Raw genomic sequence first — 19,638 nt, forward strand, 5'->3', positions numbered from 1 at the left:
GTAGAAACAGGGTTTCACCATGTTGGTCAGGCTGGTCTTGAACTCCTGACCTCATGATCCGCCTGCCTCGACCTCCCAAAGTGCTGGGATCATAGGCGTGAGCCACCGCCCCCAGCTGATTCCAGGTGAATTCTTTTTTTTTTTTTTTTTTTTTTTTTTTGAGGCCAGTCTCACTCTGTCACCCAGGCTGAGTGCAGTGGCCGGATCTCAGCTCACTGCAAGCTCCGGCCCGGGTTCCCCGCCATCCTCCTGCCTCAGCCTCCCGAGTAGCTGGGACTACAGGCGCCCGCCACCTCGCCCGGCTAGTTTTTTTTTTGTATTTTTTAGTAGAGACGGGGTTTCATTGTGTTAGCCAGGATGGTCTCGATCTCCTGACCTCGTGATCCGCCCGTCTCGGCCTCCCAAAGTGCTGGGATTACAGGCTTGAGCCACCGCGCCCGGCCCTCCAGGTGAATTCTTATCTGATGGGCGGGCAAGGGTGTGTCAGTGTGGTGGGTTGGAGTGTGTATGTCTGAGTACACAGATGACGTGTTTTCCCTTCAGCTTCTTGTTTTCTGAGCATCCATTGTGCCTTAACATTTTCTGCTTGTCGTTTGGGACAAAGCAGGATTTTACTCATTCTTTGAATGTTCTCATTCTTTTGTATCATGTGACTTATTAATAAAATCAGTTTCTAACAAACTCTGGGGCGGCTCATGATATGAAATAATGAGGGTGTGTCTGTGACAGTCCAGGAGTTGATTACAGGCTGCATATTTGGTTTTCGTGAAACGTGTATCGAGGTGTGCAGCCCTCAGGCCGGCCAGTTTGATGCCCATGGAGCACCCGAGTGAAGCTGTCTTGGTGGCTTATAGTACTGCCAGGCCCAGGTTGCCCAGGAGGGGCTCTGGGGTTCCTTTGGGGACCAAGGTGGGTAACTGCAGATGCTCATGCCCTTCCTGAGGGCACCTCATGCTCCAGGCCTGGCAGGAGGCCATTTGTTTCCCACAGATCCTGCTGTCAACACCTACCTGGGAGGGAAAGGACAGCAGCAGACCCCCCTGAAGGACTACGAGCCCTGCAGCAGCCACCCAGGACCTGGGCCTGCAGGAGGAGCACCACTGGGAGATTGAGGTTCACAATGAATGTTTCCAGAGACGGGAGGAGTATGCCACCTGTCCCTTTGGCAGCGTGGTCGTGGGAACAGGGCCATCTCCTTGGGTGTCCATGACAGTGAGTGGCTTGTCCTCTGTGCGATCGTCTTTGCCTGGCAAGGCAGCACAATGCCATGACCATGGGTACCTGTGACCTTTCGTGGGAATAACAGTGCCAGGCACAGTGGCTCACTACTGTAATCCCAGCACTTTGAGAGGCCAAGGCAGGAGGGTCACTTGAGCCTAGCCTGGGCAACATGGCGAAACCCCATCGCTACAAAAATAAATAAATAAATACAAAAATTAGCCAGGCATGGTGGCACAAGTGTGTCATGCCCAACTGCTTGGGAAGCTAAGACTAGAGGATCACCTGGGCCCAGGAGGTCGACGATACAGTGAGCTGTGTTCGCACAACTGTGCACTCCAGCCTGGGCAACAGAGCAAGACCCTGTCCCCAAAAAACCCCCCAAAAAAAACAACTCACCTCGACCAGATGTGGTGGCTCATGCCTGTAAACCCAGTGCTTTGGGAGGCCAAGGCGGGTGGATAACCTGAGGTCGGGAGTTCGAGACCGGCCTGACCAACATGGAGAAACCCTCTCTCTACTAAAAATACAAAATTAGCTGGGTACGGTGGCGCATGCCTGTAGTTCCAGCTACTCGGGAAGCTGAGGCAGGAGAATCACTTGAACCTGGGAGGCGGAGGTTGTGGTGAGCCAAGATCATGCCATCGCACTCCAGCCTGGGCAACAAGAGTGAAACTCCGTCTCAAAAAAAAAAAAGAGCTCACCTCATTGGACTGCTGGGAGCTTTAGTGTCTGGGCAGCCGAGGCCCTGAACAGGTGTAGACTCCTCCGCCTGAGTGCCGTGTCTGGAAAGCTGGGAGGGTGCCCTGGGGCCACAGGAGTGGCAGGGCTGCCGATGGCAGAGACACCCCCATTCATGGGCCTGGAGCCCCTCCCTCTTGCCCAAACCCAGTCTGCCCAGGCCACCTGTGTCAGTTGCCTGTTGCTGCTGTGACACAGGACCATGGCCTCGGAGAGAACAACACACGTTCATTATCCCAAGCTCTGTCAGTCAGATGTGGAGGTCTCAGTGTCTTCCTTCCTTCCTGGAGGCGCTGGGGGAGAACCCCTTTCCGCCACATTCCTTGGCTCCTGGCCCCTTCCTCATCTTCCAAGCTGGCAAAGGCAAGTGGAGTCCTCAGGTCACAGTGACCTTTGTCCTCACATCTTTGACTCTTCTTGAAGGACCCTCTGATTACACGGCGTCGCTCGCATAATCCAGGCTAATGTCCCAGTGAAAGGAGGGCACCTGGGGGCCCTCAGCAGTCGAAGGCCAGGGTCAATGGCTCACGCCTATAATCCCAACACTCTGGGAGGACAAGGCACGTGGATCACTTGAGGTCAGGAGTTTGACACCAGCCTGGCCAACGTGGTGAGACCCCTGTCTCTACTAAAAATACAAAAATTAGGCTGGGTGTGGTAGCTCATGCCTGTAGTCCCAGCACTTTGGGAGGCCAAGGTGAGGGAATCACCTGAGGTCGGGAGTTCGAGACCAGCCTGACCAACATGATGAAACCCTGTCTCTACTAAAAATACAAAAAATTAGCCAGGCGTGGTGGCTGGCACCTGTAGTCCCAGCTACTCGGGAGGCTGAGGCAGGAGAATCGCTTGAACCTGGGAGGCAGAGGTTGCAGTGAGCTGAGATCATGCCACAGCACTCCAGCCTAGGCAACAAAGCGAGACTGTCTCAAAAAAAAAAAAAAAAATTAACTGGGCGTGATGGTGGGCACCTATAATCCCAGGTATTCAGGAGGCTGAGGCAGGAGAATCACTTGAACCTGGGAAACAGAGGTTGTAGTAAGCCAAGATTGTGTCATTGCACTACAGCCTAGGCAACAGAGCAAAACTCCATCTCAAAAAATAATAAAAATTATTTTTCTTGACTGGGCGCAGTGGCTCATGCCTATAATCCCAACACTTTGGGAGACCGAGGCAGGTGGATCACCCAAGGCCAGGAATTTGAGACCACCCTGACCAACATGGATAAACCCTGTCTCTACCAAAAACACAAAAATTAGCCAGGCGTGGTGGCACATGCCTATAATCCCAGCTACTCGGGAGGCTGAGGCAGGAGAATCGCTTGAATCCAGGAGGTGGAGTTTGCAGTGAGCCAAGATAGTGTGCCATTGCGCTCCAGCCTAGGTGACAGGGCGAGACTCCGTCTCAAAAAAAAAAAAAAAAAAAAAAAAAAATTTATCTTAAAAAAGGGCCTCTAAAAATATGTTTCAGGCCCCACAAGTCCTGGATTGTCCTTGGCCCACCAGATACACTGGCTCCACTTGTTTCCAGAACACCCTGCAGTCTCCGGCCTCAGGGCTTCTGCCTAAGCACATTCCCCTCCCTTTTGAAAGTCTAGGTGTGCTCAAGGCCAAGGCGGGAGGATCCCCTGAGTCTTGAAGCTCAAGACCATCCTGGGCAACAGAGACCCTGTCTCTACAAAAAATAGCCAGGTGGCTGGGCGCAGTGGCTCACACCTGTAATCCCAGCACTTTGGGAGGCCAAGGGAGGCAGATCACCTGAGGTCAGGAGTTTGAGACCAGCCTGACCAACATGGAGAAACCCAGTCTCTACTAAAAATACAAAATTAGCTGGGCGTGGTGGCGCATGTCTGTAATCTCAGCTACTCAGGAGGCTGAGGCAGGGGAATCGCTTGAATCTGAGAGCTGGAGGTTGCAGTGAGCCGAGATCATGTCACTGCACTCCAGCCTGCATGACAGGGCAAGACTCAGTCTCAAAAAAAAAAAAAAAAAAAAATTGCCGGTGTGGTGGCATACGCCTGTGGTCCCAGCTACTCAGGAGGCTGAGGTGGGAGAATCACGTGGGTTCAGGAGGTCAAGGCTGTAGTGAGCCGTGATCATGCCACTGCGCTCCAGCCTGGGTGACAGAGCGAGATTCTGTCTCAAAACAAAACAAAACAAAACAAAAAACGCATTCTCCAACCCCCTCCCCACCTAGGCATCCCAACACCCCATGTCCCCTGCCCCACTCCCCCTAGCCTATCTGGCTGTACTGCTGTCCCCTGCTGAAACTGACTATTCTTACTCCACAGGCCCAAAGTAAGAATGCTCTGTTATTCACTGGTTTTTAAGAGTATTTATTTAGAGAGAGAGAGACAGAGGGTCTCGCTCTGTCGCCCAGGCTGGAGCGCAGTGTCGGGGTCACAGCTCACTGCAACCTCTGCCTCCTGGGCTCAAAAGATCCTTCCAGCTCAGCCTCCCAAGTAGCTGGGACTACAGGCACAAACTACCACACCCAGCTAATTTTTGTATTTTTTGTATTGACGGTGTCTTGCCATGTTGCCAGGCTGGTCTTGAACTCCTAAGCTGAGGTGATCCACCCTTCTCGGTCTCCCAAAATGTTAAGATTAGAGGCGTGAGCCACCATACCCGGCCTATACCTACTTTCTCAGGTTATAAAAGAGATACGATATGATGCCTGCTGTGCCTGGGTGGTACTGCGCTCAAGAGTAGTGGTTTGTTCCCACCCACAAGGGCACGGTGTTTTGTGCACATCTGCAAAGGAGAGGCAGGCACCTGGACTTCCAGAGTCTGGGGAGGTGGTCATGCCATTGTGAGGCCAGAAGTCAGCTCTCTGAGCCCTGGGTTCTTCATCTGCGTAGTGGAGCAGTCACCTGTGCTTCAGGGGGTTATGGGTGACAGATGTGAAAGCATTTGCAGCCTGTGATGGCTGCATTTGTGAGTGATCGTGTCTGGCTCATTCACTCACTCATCCTTAAGACTCACTGTGACCGAAAGTCATTTGGTTCCTACCTGTCTTAGTGTCCCAGGGCTGCCATAATGAAGTACCACAAACTGGGTGGCTTTAAACAATGGAAACTCGCCCAGCACGATGGCTCACCCCTGTAATCCCAGCACTTTGGGAGGCCGAGGCGGGTAGATCATCTAAGTCAGGAGTTCGAGACCAGTCTGGACAACATGGTGAAACCCTGTCTCTACTAAAAATACAATATTAGCCGGGCATGGTGGAGCATGCTTGTAATCCCAGCTACTTAGGAGGCTGAGGCAGGAGAACCGCTTGAACCTGGGAGGTGGAGGTTGCAGTGAGCCGAGATAGCGCCATTGCACTGGGTGACAGAGCAAAACTCTGTCTCAAAAAAAAAAAAAAAAAAAGTAAACAGATTGTCTCACAGTTCTGGGGGCTACAAGCCCAAAATCCAGGTTTCAGCAGGGCCGTGCTCCCTCTGCAACCCTGGCAGTCCTTCCTTTTCTGCTCCTAGCTTCTGCTGCCTTGCCAGCCACTCAGGCATTCATTGGCTTGCGGCTGCACAGCCAGTCTCTGCCTATGTGGTCGCCTGGCATCTTCCTTAGTGTCTGTGTCTTCACATGGCTGTGTTCTTACAAGCACACCAGTCAGATTAGACTACGGGCCCACCCTACTCCACCACGACCTCATCTTAACTAATAACACCTGCAATGATCCTAGTGCCACATCATGTCACATTCTGATGCACTGAGGGTTAGGACTTGAACATATCCTTTTGGAGGAACACAGTTAACCCTTCCCACCACCCTACAGATTACTGTCTTGGACTTCTTTGGGGCTCTTTAACACAGCAAAGGCTGTTATTTTTAAATCCTAGCTACACTTGGGTTGCACGGAGCAGCAGGAGTGACTCCCCACCCCGCCAGCCTGGCACACACAGCCTGGCTCAGCCAGCACCTGGATCCAGAGGCTGGAAGACCTGAAGAGGCTCTGCCCAGACTGCCCCTGAGGACAGTGCAGTGGGACAAGATCTTCACAGTCCCCAGTTCCCAGACGATCCCTAGCTCTTCAGAATGCAGGTGGCAGAGGTGACCAGAACAGTCAACACATGTGATCCTACTGTCCCCTCTGAGGCTGCGGTTTCCAGGTCATTATCCACTTACCGCAGCAGCTGGGGCATTCCTGGGGGCTTCCCAACCCGGGGCTAGCTGGACACAGGAGGCTCCAGCTACAACCCAAGCCCAGCAAGAAGCCTGCGCAGACCCACAGCTGAGGCTTCATATGGCCAGCCCTCAGCCAAGTGGTAGTGCATGGAGAGACCCACGGGAGGCCAGAGGTGCTGCTGGGACTCAGAAAAGCCACAGCAACCAAGGCGACCCAGGACGCTGTCATGCTCAGTCTGACAAAACAAAGGTGCAAGGGGCACAGATAAAGCTGGAAAGGAGAGGGCTGGGGAGGATGTGCCAGGGGCCTCTGACACTTGTCAGGGAGCAGGAATTCCAACTGCTCCCTGCACACAGAGTTGCAGGATTAGCAACTGAGTTACCCATGGAGACATCAGCTCAGAGTCCAGGCAGCTTTTCAGATGACACCGGGCATAAGAACATAAAGACCAGGAAAATGGGTCACTTTGCACACACATGATGCCCCAACAGATGTGCCGGCCACCACCCAACACAAGACAAAGACGAACAGACAATAGACTGGTGGGGGAGCAGTGATCAAAGAAGGCTTCCTGGAGGAGGGGGCCTGACCGGCTCAGTAGGATACAGGTAAATGGTGCAAAGTGAGAGGGCATGGGATGGAGCAGGGTCAGTCAACCAAAGCCTGTGACTTTGAGCCTAAGGGACACTGACAGTCCTGACCCAAAGGAGGTGCAGGCCTCGGGACAGATTCTCATCGCTCATTCTTCTCCCTGGCGCAGAGGACTTTAGAGCCACCTGGCATTTTCTCCCTGTCCAAATCCACCCCACATTTCAAAAAAAGTAGGCAGACTACCCAACTTCACCCAGAACAGGGGTGCAGGGCTGGGCCTGGGTCTGAGGACTTCAGTTTTAAGCAGCAAGTCCAGTGCCCCTCGCCCGTATTGGGCGGACAGTGTGGGTGGGGCGGAGCCTGCGTCCATCTGCAGGTTGCTGGTTCGGCTGTGGCCAGCAGGGGGCAGCTGAGCCCACTCTTTCCTCCCCACCGGCTGCAGGGACAGTGAACAGTACCGCCCGCCCAGGCAACCTGGAACCAGGGTCGTGCCCTACGGCAGAATGTGGGGGGGCCTTGGGTCTGGCGCTGCGTGCTCACCCCCTCTCAGAGTGGGAGTCCTGGCTCCTGACTGCCCTGACCTTCTTCCTACCACTGGGCCCATGATGGGGGTCCCCAACTTTCAAGAACACAGGGTAAGGGGTTTGTTTCCCTGGTGGTAAGGGAGGGCATTCCTCAACTTCGTGATGGGTCCTGAGTTTTCCAAAGATTAGCATCCATGTCCTGGAAATGGATTCTGCTTTAGACGTGTGTTTTTCTGTGAAATGACAACTTAGTAAAAATATTTAAACTGGGGCTATTTGCAGACATCTAAGAGATGGGGTGAGCACAACCTGGCACTAGTCGCCTCCCTCCTGAGGCAGCTGACTGTCCGGCCTCTGCCCCTGGGCCCTTCCTCCTTCCCAGCTGCCCTGGGTCCTCTTCCAGTACCTCCTGTCCCCGCCTCACACACTAAGTCCTCCTGCTATTTTTAACTATTTGGCGTAACTTGAAAAAGAGAGAAAAATAATAGTCCCAGCTCTTCCCAAGGACTTATTTGTCCGGTGCCCATCTGACCTTGGCACTTTGTTGTGGGGGTGGAAGTGACCCTGACAGGTTCTCCCAGCCAGGCTTCCCATACAGCATCGTCAAGGTCAGCAGCCTCGCGGGCAGGGGGGTTCTACTCCCCCGCGGAAGCGCTGGCACCACGGCCAACTTGCTCACAGAGGGCACTCAATCAGACCAAGGTGGGTTGGGGCAGAAAAGCCTCCTTCAGAGATTCAAGGACAGTCACAACCGGTGCTGTGATGGGGCCACCGGGACAAGCACAGTGCGCCATTCCCGTCAGTAGGGACCCAAGAGAAAGTGGTAGGCTCTGGCAGGGCTGCTGGCGGTCCTGGAGAAGAGAGAGGGCTTTGCAGACCTGGGGTGGAGGTGGTGGGATGTCAGCACCCGGGCTCCCTGCTTAGAGGAGCTGGCGCCAGGATTCCCAGTGGGTGGGCTTGGGGAGGAAGCTGGAAAGGTTGGCACAGGCAAAAGTGTGGGGCCTAGGAAAGCTGGGCTTGCTTATTTGGCCAAGGGGGGGGGGGGAGGGTTGGAGGAGGTCTAGGGGCCGCTGGAGGTGCAGGGCAGCCCGGGGAGGCAGGGCTATGGGGCCCAAACACGCATTCCACAGGCCTTCCCTCTGCGGGAACAGGAGTGAGGACACAGGCGCTCAGCATGGCAGGATGGGAAAAGGAAGGTCTGGTGAACGCTGTGACCATTAGGATGGGGCTACAGGAGACAGAGGTGACAGTGAGCTAGTGAAGAGGCAGGAGGAGGCAAGGAGGGCAGGGTGTTCTGGGGTGCCAGCTCAGACAAGGCTCCAAGGAGTGAGTGCGTGCTCAGGAAGACGGGGGACCAGGGCCTGGGGTAAGGGGCAGGCGCCCAGGAACTCTAGCATGGCAGGGAACAGGGGGTAGTCCCAGGAGATCCAGATGCAGGGGCTGACACCGCAAAGTTCTTTCCTGTAAAGCACAGCCTGAGGCCTGGGGCTTGGCCCTGCGCAGAGGAAGCCCCCCTTAGATCTGCCTCGACAGTAGTGAGGAAACGGCACACACAGACCCCACACAGCCCGAGGAGACGGGTCAAATGCAAGAGTGAGAAGCTCCCTCCTGAGGGGCCCTCCCCTGCCTCGCCTTCCTGGCGGGCAGCCTGCTTTCCAGCACACGTGGTGGACCAGCCCACATTAGGTCAAAGTGTTAAAAATAGCTGGAGGGCTCAATATGTGTGGGGGGTATGGGAGGTGCTGAAGGAGGGCCCAGGACAATTGGGAAGGAGGAAGGGCCCGTGGGGCTGGGGCTGGCACAGTGGCTCCTGTGGGTGCAGCAGCTCCGGGACATGCTCACCTCACCTCGGCTTTGTAAACCACAAGGCCGTGGGAGTCCCCTCTCCCTCAAATGCCTCTGCCTCTGCCAACGTGTGGCGGAGCGTGCACTCCAGTTCTCTTTGACCACCCCAGGCAGTCCCAGTCCACAGAGAGCAGCTGTTGCCCTTCCCTCTCCTGCCTCCTGACCTAGGAACCCACAGAGCTGGGCCTGTCATCACAGCTGACCTGGGAACTCCCTTCCTCAGTCAGTCCACAAATATTTACCCAGAGCCTCACCGTGCTCAGTGACCTTTACAAAACATAAAGTACAGAGTCCCGTGCCAGGGGACAGCGATCCCAGGCAAAACAGACCGAAACCCTTCCCTCGAGGAGATCAAGTTCGGGGGGTGCTTTACAGCCGTGGTCAGGAGGCTGGCTGAGTGGTGACCTTGGGGCAGAGCCTGAAGGAGCAGTGGGGGTGGACTAGGCAGCAACTGGGTGAAGAGTGTTCCAGGAAAAACTACATTGTCAGAATCAAGAGATGCTAAGGCCGAGAGGAGCCTCAAAATGGGCGAAGCAAGGCTGGGTGCGGTGGCCTGCCCTGGTCACATGAGAGAGGGGGGCAGAGCAGGCCAGAGCCTCACAGGAAGAGGCCGGTTAGAGTTGGGGATGGGGCCCAGCTTATGTTTCCTGCCTTGGCTACAAGGCATGAAAGACGGGCTCCCCGCCAGCACACAGTGACACTGCAGTTTCCAGACCCAGGCCCTGAGCTGAGGGGCCTCAGGGCTCAGAAAGGGCCTAGGCCTCAGATCTCTGGTGAGCAGGGAGCCCAAAATGGCCCTGGAGGCCACAGCTCCAGAACTGGACCCATGGAGAATGGAGGGCTGCGGCCCTGCACATTCTCAAGCAGTAGTAGCAACACTGTCATTGTCCTGCCCTTGGTATAAGCCCGAAGCACCACCCTTTCTTACCCAGCTCCTGCTCCCCTTTTCCAGGGGCTCCTATGGGAAAACCCAGGTACTTCCTGGGACTGGTCTGTCTATATGTTTAGAAACCACAGAGCTGACTTGGCTTCACAACAAGATGTGGGGGCCAGGCACCCAAGAGACCAGTGATCCTGACTGGCAATAGACGCAAGAAAGGGCTTGGAGACAGAGCCAGGCGCTGTGGCTACCCATGTAATACCAGCACTTTCGGAGGTCGAGGCAGGCAGATCACTTGAGGCCAGGAGTTTGAGATCAACCTGGCCAACATGGTGAAACCTTGTCTCTACTAGAAATACAAAAAAGAAAATTAGCCAGCGTGGTGGTGTAAGCCTGTAATCCCAGCTACTCCGGAGGCTGAGACAGGAAAATCGCTTGAACCCAGGAGGTGGAGGGTGCAGTGGGCCGAGATCACACCATTGCACTCTAACCTGGGCAACAGGGTAAGACTCCATCAAAAAAAAGAAAAGGAAGGAAGGCCTTGGAGACAGGGCGCTGACCCTGGAATCCAGATGTTGCCAAAGCAGCCCCCCCTTCTGTTCCTCTGCCTGCCTGGGAAGAAGCAGACGGTGGCCACCCACCCGGGCAGGGTGGGGCCTTCACCACCCAGCCCCACCCCGGAATCCAAGGGCCTCTGTTTGCTGCTGTTTTCTGGAACAACTTGTTTTGATCTAGAGAAATCTGCTGACACCAGCCTCCCTGCTCTCGCCCTCCAGCAGGGCAGAGGTATTTTTAGACTTATTTGAAGAAGAAGAGAGCAGAACCCAGGTCCAATGTGTACCCTTCTTTTTTTTTTTTTTTTTAGACGGAGTCTCGCTCTGTCGCCCAGGCTGGAGTGCAGTGGCGCGATCTCGGCTCACTGCAAGCTCCACCTCCCGGGTTCACGCCATTCTCCTGCCTCAGCCTCCGAGTAGCTGGGACTACAGGCGCCCGCCACCTCGCCCGGCTAGTTTTTTGTATTTTTAGTAGAGACGGGGTTTCACCATGTTAGCCAGGATGGTCTCGATCTCCTGACCTCGTGATCCACCCGCCTCGGCCTCCCAAAGTGCTGGGATTACAGGCTTGAGCCACCGCGCCCGGCCCAATGTGTACCCTTCTTACTGTGGGCACAGCTTTGGCCCCTTAAGGCAGGACAGAGATACCCATGTGGTTGTCTACCCTCAGCTCATCTCTCCTTAAATATGTTCCTTTCCTGAGAAAAATGAACTGTGTGGAAATTGGAGGCCAGCAAAGCTTCTACATAAGGACCCTCTGAAACAGTGCCCTTTTATCCTCAAAAACCCAGGGTGGCAGAGGCAGCTCCAGACACAAGGGCACAAAAGAGCCTTGGTTCCCTTTGTGACAGGGAAGCCCATGCTTTACAGAATCCTATGCTTTGTATGTCAATAATTCTCCCTACTAGGCCGGGCGCGGTGGCTCAAGCCTGTAATCCCAGCACTTTGGGAGGCCGAGGCGGGTGGATCACGAGGTCAGGAGATCGAGACCATCCTGGCTAACATGGTGAAACCCCGTCTCTACTAAAAATACAAAAAACTAGCCGGGCGTGGTGGCGGGCGCCTGTAGTCCCAGCTACTCGGAGGCTGAGGCGGGAGAATGGCGTGAACCCGGGAGGCGGAGCTTGCAGTGAGCCGAGATCGCGCCACTGCACTCCAGCCTGGGTGACAGAGCGAGACTCCGTCTCAAAAAAAAAAAAAAAATAATAATAATAATAATAATAATTCTCCCTACTTAAGAAAGAAAATACATACATATATACATGTATCAGAAGGGGTCTCACTGTATTGGCCAGCCTGGAGTGCAGTGGCACAATCCTAGCTCACTGTAGCCTCAAACTCCTAGGCTCAAGAGATCCTGCTGCCTCAGTCTCCCCAATAGCTGGGACTACAGGCAGTCATGTGCATCTGGCCTTTTTTTTTTTTCATTTTTTGTCCAGACAGGGTCTTGCTGTGTTTCCCAGGCTGGTTTCAAACTCCTGGCCTCTAGGCAATCCTCCCACCTTGGCCTTCAAAAGCAATTGGATCCCACTCTTTTTTGAAAAATAAAATCTACCATAGTTTGTTTCTGGGATTTGGGAATGATGTGTGTGAATTAGAGAGATTTTGAGACCTGAGATAGAGAAAAGCAAGTTAAGACATCAACTGGGGCCCGGAAACAGCACTACAGTGGGGATGACCCACCTCTCAGGTGCCTGGAGAGATAAAAGAAAGGCCTGGCTGACTCCACCGCCCAGTACTGTGAAGCAGCAGGGGAGTCACTCCATACGTTTCATAAGCTGCCCAGCTTTCTAGAACATTCTGACAGACAATTCCCTCTTTCCACACGGTTCTTTCAGGCCAAATCACCCCACCCCAACCCACCCTGGGAGATATAGTCAGGAGGAGGCCGCACTGCCGGAATCTTCCCCCGGCAGAGAAACAGGGCTAAGCAGCCGCCAGGGAGCAAGCCTGGGCTTGCCACATCACCACCTTCTGTGCTGAAGGTCAGATGACACACAGTCACCAGTTTTCCGAGAAGCACAGGGAGGGGTGCATGTCGGGCCCAGCCCTGCCTGCTGATGCCACCTCACAGACGCAGGCGAAATGTCATCAGCTTCCTCCCGGTTGCCAAGGGAGCCTGTTTTTAGGGGGTTGTTTTGTATGGGGTGTGGGTGTTAACCAGGGAGAGGTTCCTGGCAAGGAGTTCCTGTCAGATCCCATTTTCCGTTCTGGTTACTTGGACCGGGGTTCTTTTTCTACCTCTACCTCAGGGGCCAGGGCTTCCTCATCACCCTGCACCCCCTAGCAAGGGAGGCGCCCGCTACACGGTCCAAAGTCCTCTCCAGACTTTCGGGTCCTGCCTGCCTTGGTGGAGGGCTCAAGAGTTCACCAGGTTTGCTTCCAGAAGAGCCAGGCTAGGGGTGCCTGCTTGCAAATGCCGCAGATAAATAAACAAATAACCTTTCTCCCCATCCCCACCCAAATGTAAAATGAGGCGACAGCCGGTCCCTCGGCTATGACAGATACTGCTTTCCGCACAAAATCTTGGTTTTACATTATTTTGCAACGGCCTTTTCCCACTTAATCCATCCTGAACACACTTATTGAATGTTCTACCCCGTCAGGGATGCGCGTTCTCAGGAAACACGTCCCCTCGCCAGGCCCCTGGGAACAGTCACAACCACGACGCCTGTCCCCGAAGCGCCCGCGCAGCTCCACGGGATTCCATGTTGTCACCCACTGGATCCTGGACGCCATCAGCCCGCAGCAGGATTTCCAGACCACAGAAACCGCCTGTTGGGGTGCGGGGCGTTACACGTCCCCTCGCAGCGCCCGGCTGGGCTGCTGGGCTTCTGGGCCGCTCCACCCCCCCCCCCCCCCCCCCCCCCCGCCCGGACGCTGACGTCACTGGCCGAGCCAGACTCGGAGCCGCCGCCCGAGAGTCACGCGCGCCTCCTGGCGGGACGCGCCCTCTGCAGAGATCCCTCCGCCGCCGCCTGGAATTTTCCAGACGTCCTGCCGGCCCTTCTTTCGGGCCTCGTCGGGGCGTGGTGACCTGAGGCGACCCCGGCGGCTCCCGTCGCCCACTTAGGAGGGCGCCCCCGCCCGCCTCTTCCCGAGCCCCTCTCTCTGGGAAGCGCGCCCCGCCCGACCCCAACACCCAGGAAGAAAGTCTTCGTCATGGCATCCGCCTTCCAAATGTCACCTTGAGCGCTGTCCGCGATCCCAAAAAGCACTGCTAAGGAGAAGCGGGGATAAACTGGGGTCCTTGCGTCGGGGGCGCCTGGGAGACCATGCACCGCCCGGGTCATCTCCCCGGGCCGGGTCGGGGAGGGACTTTTTTTCCGGTGGCCGTGGAGGAATCGTCCCGTTGAACAGTGACCCCGGTGACGCGGCCGAGGGCTATAAAAGCAAAAGTTGTGGCCGGTCCAGCAGAAGTTAGCGATAGGGAGGGATGCGCATTTGGGTGTAGTTGTGGGGGAGGAAGTGACCAGTTCAGGGCCTCGGGACAGACAGGGAGAGATGATTGAGTTAGATGAGACTGGGGGCCCTGGGGGTACGAGAAGGAAGCTTGACAAGGAGACTAGGTCTGAAGAAACTACAGTGGGGCAGGCTGCGTGGTGGAAAATGCCCGCAGGAGCCCCCAGAGAGGACAGCCATGCTCCAGGCCAGGCTGTCCCTACTGCCTGCTGGAGGGGGAACTTGACCTCTGGGAGGGAGCCGCTCTTGCATGGCTGAGCGAGCCCCCGTGCGCTGGTCTGTGTGGAAGGAGGAAGGCAGGGAGAGGTAGAAGGGGTGGAGGAGCCACGAGGAATGAATGGGCCGCTGCGGCCCTGGAAACGATCAGGAAGGCAGGCAGTGGGTGCAGGGCTGCAGAAGGGCCGGGAGGGCCAAGCTTCAACTTGTCCATGCCAGCAGCCCCTTTTTTTCCAGACCAAGGGCTGTGAACCCGCCTGGGGATGAGGCCTGGTCTTGTGGAACTGAACTTAGCTCGGCGGGGCTGACCGCTCTGGCCCAGGGTGGTATGTAATTTTCGCTCGGCCTGGGACAGGGCCCAGGCCGGGCCCAGCCTGGTGGAGCGTCCAGGTCTGGGTGCGAAGCCAGGCCCCTGGGCGGAGGTGAGGGGTGGTCTGAGGCGTGATGTGGAGTTAAGGCGCCATCCTCACTGGTGACTGGTGCAGCACCTAGCATGTTTGACAGGCCGGGACTGCGAGGCACGCTGCTCGGGTGTTGGGACAACATTGACCAACGCTTTATTTTCCAGGTGGCAGTGCTCCTTTTGGACTTTTCTCTAGGTTTGGCGCTAAACTCTTCTGTGAGCTCACTCCACCCCTCCTCCTCCCTTTAACTTACCCATTCACTTAAAACATTACCTGGTCGTCTGGTAAGCCCGGGACAGTAGCCGAGTGGCTTTTGGAGTCGGTATTGTTGGTAATGGTGGAGAAAGAGAGGCCTTCCCGCTGAGGCTGGGGTGGGGCGGATCGGTGTTGCTTGCCTGCAGAGAGGGTGGGGAGTGAATGTGCACCCCTGGGTGGGCCTGCAGCCATCCAGCTGAAAGTCACAAAAATGCCTCATAGACCGTGGTTTGTTACTATAGTGTTCCTCATGGCGAGCAGATGGAACCGGGAGACATGGAGCCCCTGGCCAGTGTGAGTCCTAGCAGTGCAGGAGGGGAGACCATGGAGGAGAGAGCCCGCCTCAATTGATGCCTGCAGATTGAATTTCCAGAGGCTTAGGAGGAGGAAGTTCTCCAATGTCGTGTTTCCAGGCCTTGCTGGGGAAGCCCTGTATTCAGGAGGCTACCATTTAAAGTTTTCAGATGAGCTTATGGGGGGCAATCTTAAAATATCCACAGCAGATGCATCCGGCTCGAGGGGCCATCAGCTTTGAATAAATGCTTGTTCCAGAGCCCATGAATGCCAGCAGGCACCCCTCCTTTCCTGGGGTAAAGGTTTTCAGATGCTGCGTCTTCTAAATTGAGCCTCCGGTCATACTAGTTCTGTGCTTGGAACCTTGCTTCAAGAAGATCCCTAAGCTGTAGAACATTTTAACGTTGATGCCACAACGCAGATTGATGCCTTATAGATGGAGCTTGCAGATGGAGCCCCGTGACCTCTCATCTACCCCCCCTGTTTGCCTGCCTGCCTATGCGTTGCTCGGAGAAGTTCTTAGCCTGATGAAATAACTTGGGGTGTTGGAAAGCTGTTTAATTTTAAATGCCTTAGACGGGGGATGTATTAGAGGAAGCAGATTGTCAAGAGTGTCATTGTGTTATGCTAAACTCTGGGAGGGTACAAATTGGTCATTCCCAAATCTGTGTGTGAAAAATGGCAGGTCTAGTTTGGGCATTGTGATTGCATTGCAGATTACTAAGAGAAGGTAATGGTGGGTATACCGGTAGTGCTCTTTTGTTCTTGCTTCGTTTTTTTTGCACCTGAACTTCGTTAGATTTCATAATGCTTTTTTGGCATTCTAATAAGAGGACCCTGAGGTGGGAGTTGTGGGAGACCGGGAGAAGGGGACAGCTTGGCACTGGTCCCGTGGGAGTTGCAGTGTGGGGGATGGGGGTGTGCAGCTTGGCACTGGTACTGGGAGGGATGAAGGTGAAGAAGGAGAGAGGGTTGGTTAGGTATATAGTGTGGGTGGTAGGAAATGCAGGTTGAAGGGAAATTCTCTGGGGCTTTGGGGAGTTTTGTGCGGTGGGTGAGCCAAGAAAATACTAATTAATAATAGTAAGTGTTGGTTAAGTTGTTGCTTGGAAGTGAAAAGTTGCTTAGAAAGCTTAGAACTTTAAGTGCAAAAAAAAGAAAAAACCCCAAAACAATTGTTTTGCCTTGCTGCAAGGTGGGGAAGACTGAAAAAGTGTAACCGAAAACAGATGACACAGAGTCACCCGTTTTCCGAGAACCCGCAGGGAGGGTGTATGATGCCATCTCACAGGCAGGGCAGGTGTCTTTACCAGCTTCCTCCCGGTGACCAAGGCAGCCTGTTTTAGAGGATTGTTTTATTTGGGGTGTGGGTGTTATCAAGTGAATTAATCATTAGAAAGATGGGTGTCAGACTTGTAGACACAGCAGATCGGCATCCTTCACTGTCCCTTAGCAACTTAGGTGGTCAATCTGAAGCTGTGAAGGTGTGATTTTTCAGGAGCTGGAAGTCTTAGAAAAACCTTGTAAATGCCTACATTGTGGGCTTTTGACATATTTAAGGGACCGCTTAAGACGAGATCAGATGGGCTCCTCTGGATTTGTAACTCATTTGTCACAGATACCTTGTGATTGAAAATCGTGAGTGAAGTGAAATTGCAGTGCATTTCGAGGGAATTTTGTATGTAAATCGTGCCTTAGAAACACTTCTGTTGTCTTTTCTGTGTTTGGTCGATATTAATAATGGCAAAATTTTTACCTACCTAGTATCTTCAAATCGTAGTCTTTGTAACAAGAACCAAATAACCTTTTGTGGTCACTGTAAAATTAATACTTGGTAGCAGACAGAATCCATGTACCTTTGCTAAGGTTAGAATGAATAATTTATTGTATTTTTAGTTTGAATGTTTGTGCTTTATAAATGATCCAAGGCTAGAGGGGAAACTATCACCTAAAATCCATGTGGAAAACAAGAGCTAAAAAGGAAAGGGGATGGGGATTGTGGGGAGGGAGTGGGTGAGGTGCCTTTACTACATGTGTGATCTGAAAAACCTGTTTGGTAATGAGCTGCGGTATTGAATTGGTAAAGTAATACCAATGGCCTTTTATCATTTCCTTCTTCCCTTTAAATTTCACTTAAAATTTTTAAAATCATGGTTATTTTTATCCTTGGGATCTTTCTGTCTTCTGGGTTCCGTTTTTTAAATGTTTAAAAATATGTTGACATGGTAGTTTAGTCCTTAACCAGTGACTTGGGGATGATGCAAACATCCTGTTGTTGGGATTTAGAGTGTATTATTCATGCATGTATGGGGAAATAGTCTCCGGTATGCTGTTGTGAAATTGAAACTGTAAAAGTAGATGGTTAAAAGTACTGGTGTGTTGCTCTGTATGGTAAGAACTAATTCTGTTACGTCATGTACGTAATTACTAATCATTTTTCTTCCACTTTACAGCACAAATAAAGGTTTGAGTTCTAAACTCATGAGAATTGTTGTATTGCTATGTTACATTTCTCGACCCCTATCACATTTTCTTCATAAGGAAGTTGTGGATGTATCTTCATATTGTAGATTTAGGTCTAGATTTGCTAGCTCCAAGTAATTAAGGCCATGCACAGATAGAACTGCTATTATCCCAAGTGGTCTGCAGACTGCTGGGTGGGGAGGGTATCTCTTGGGAGTTGGTAATGATTTGTTTGAAATGTGATGAACCACTCAAGCCAGTGAAGGTGGGTGTGTGTAGGTGGGGAGTACTTTGCCATAATATTTTAAAACATTACCTGGTTAGAGTTCTAAGTGGTACTTATTTTTGTTTGGTTAGGGGAAAGTCTGAATAAAAACAGAAATGGACACATAATATGTATATTCCATAGTCTTTGGGAGGCTGGAATGTGTCTGGGATTTGGGTCTAAGTATATGTGTAATTCTTATCTCACTAAAGAATTTGGCTTTTTTCTCACTGAGTGACTAAAACGTCTGGGCTTCCCTGTGTGTGTGCTACACTAAGCAAGCAGAGGCTGTGCAAAGGTGTGAGCAGAAGCACATGGAATCTGGAGGGTACATCTTGGCTTGCAAACTGCCTCTGTGTCCTGGGTGGGACTGTTCTGTCCTTGCACTGCTGTTCGGTGTTACCTCTTGGGGTGTAAGGTTTATGCTTACAGGAGACAAACGTTGGGCATAAAATGGAAGCCACTGCCAGCCTCTGTGCTGAGAAGGAAGGTGCTTGTTTCAAAGGGAGCAGCAAGGGAGGCTTGTTCTACTCATCTGGGCCTGTTGGCCTGAGAAGGGGAGATAAGGGCTGAACTGGGACTAGCCAGAGGGACCAACACAAATGGTGGGGGATCATGACCTGAAGGATTCTTTCCTTCTCATGAGCTGCGGGACTGGCTGCCGTCCTTACAACTGTGTCTTATTTGCCTGTGCCGTTGTATCTGGGTGACCCCTCCACGTGTACACTACTGACAAATGGGTTGAGTGCTGGAAAGAAGTCACTGAGCCACCCACCCAGTAAACCTGTCTGTGCTCATGGCACCGCCAGAATGGGGCACTGCTGTGTGCAGGGTTCAGGGTCCTCTTCCTGCTTGCCACTCCTTTCCCTGGATGCCCCAGAAACAATCCAGGCCTCCTTTCCTATCTTACCCCTTTGCTTTGCTTTTATCCCAGCACCTCTATAACCACCCTGTCTTCTTTTCAGAACTCCTTGTTTCTCCTCTTGTTTTTTATGATTATTACAAAACTGTTGCTTCCACCCTGGAAGATAACTGCTATAGATGCCTCTGTGTAAATGGCCGGGCGCAGTGGCTCAAGCCTGTAATCCCAGCACTTTGGGAGGCTGAGACGGGCGGATCACAAGGTCAGGAGATCAAGACCATCCTGGCTAACACGGTGAAACCCCGTCTCTACTAAAAAATACAAAAAACTAGCTGGGCGAGGTGGCGGGCGCCTGTGGTCCCAGCTACTCGGGAGGCTGAGGCAGGAGAATGGCGTAAACCCGGGAGGCGGAGCTTGCAGTGAGCTGAGATCCGGCCACTGCACTCCAGCCTGGGCGACAGAGCGAGACTCTGTCTCAAAAAAAAAAAAAAAAATTGATTCACAGGGTATAAATGTTGGGGATTGGAAGTGGGGATGAAATGGCACTTGTTGACACAGGAGCAGAGAGGTGAGGCTGACTGCTGAAAACAGCTCGCCACCCTCCTTGCCTCCACTCCAGTCCAGGGGCTGGGGCCACATTCTTTGCAATTATCCTCAGATCAAGTGAGATCAACAGGAGGTGTTGATGGCAGTGCCAGCAATTATTGCTAATCAGTTTGCATCCTTATGCATAGATCTGAATTCAGACTTTCTGTGAATTCCAGAGGTGTGGGTAATATAATGGAATTCAGTGAGCGGGCATGGCTGATCTTGTGCAAATTGAAAGTTATGGGGCATAAGAATAGCAAAAGTTGAACTTGAACTTCTTTTAAAAAGGAAAGGACCCTGAGAGCCGGTATTGGTTGAGGCTCATCAGTATGCCCAGGTTGGCGACAATGA

At 53.1% G+C, this 19,638-nt stretch overlaps 1 long non-coding RNA gene across 1 annotated transcript; it reads right to left on the reverse strand.

Annotated features, from left to right (window-relative positions):
- Positions 1 to 11,966: 11,966 nt before the first annotated feature.
- Positions 11,967 to 18,992, reverse strand: LOC103877422. Its single transcript, XR_002516942.2, has 2 exons — positions 13,666 to 18,992; positions 11,967 to 13,253 (listed from the first exon to the last, which is right to left on the reverse strand). It is a non-coding gene; the product is annotated as an uncharacterized LOC103877422 (long non-coding RNA).
- Between the last annotated feature and the right edge of the window lie 646 nt (positions 18,993 to 19,638).

This window comes from Papio anubis, chromosome 12, assembly GCF_008728515.1.
Source record: "Papio anubis isolate 15944 chromosome 12, Panubis1.0, whole genome shotgun sequence".
In the NCBI taxonomy this organism is placed as follows: Eukaryota; Metazoa; Chordata; class Mammalia; order Primates; family Cercopithecidae; genus Papio; species Papio anubis.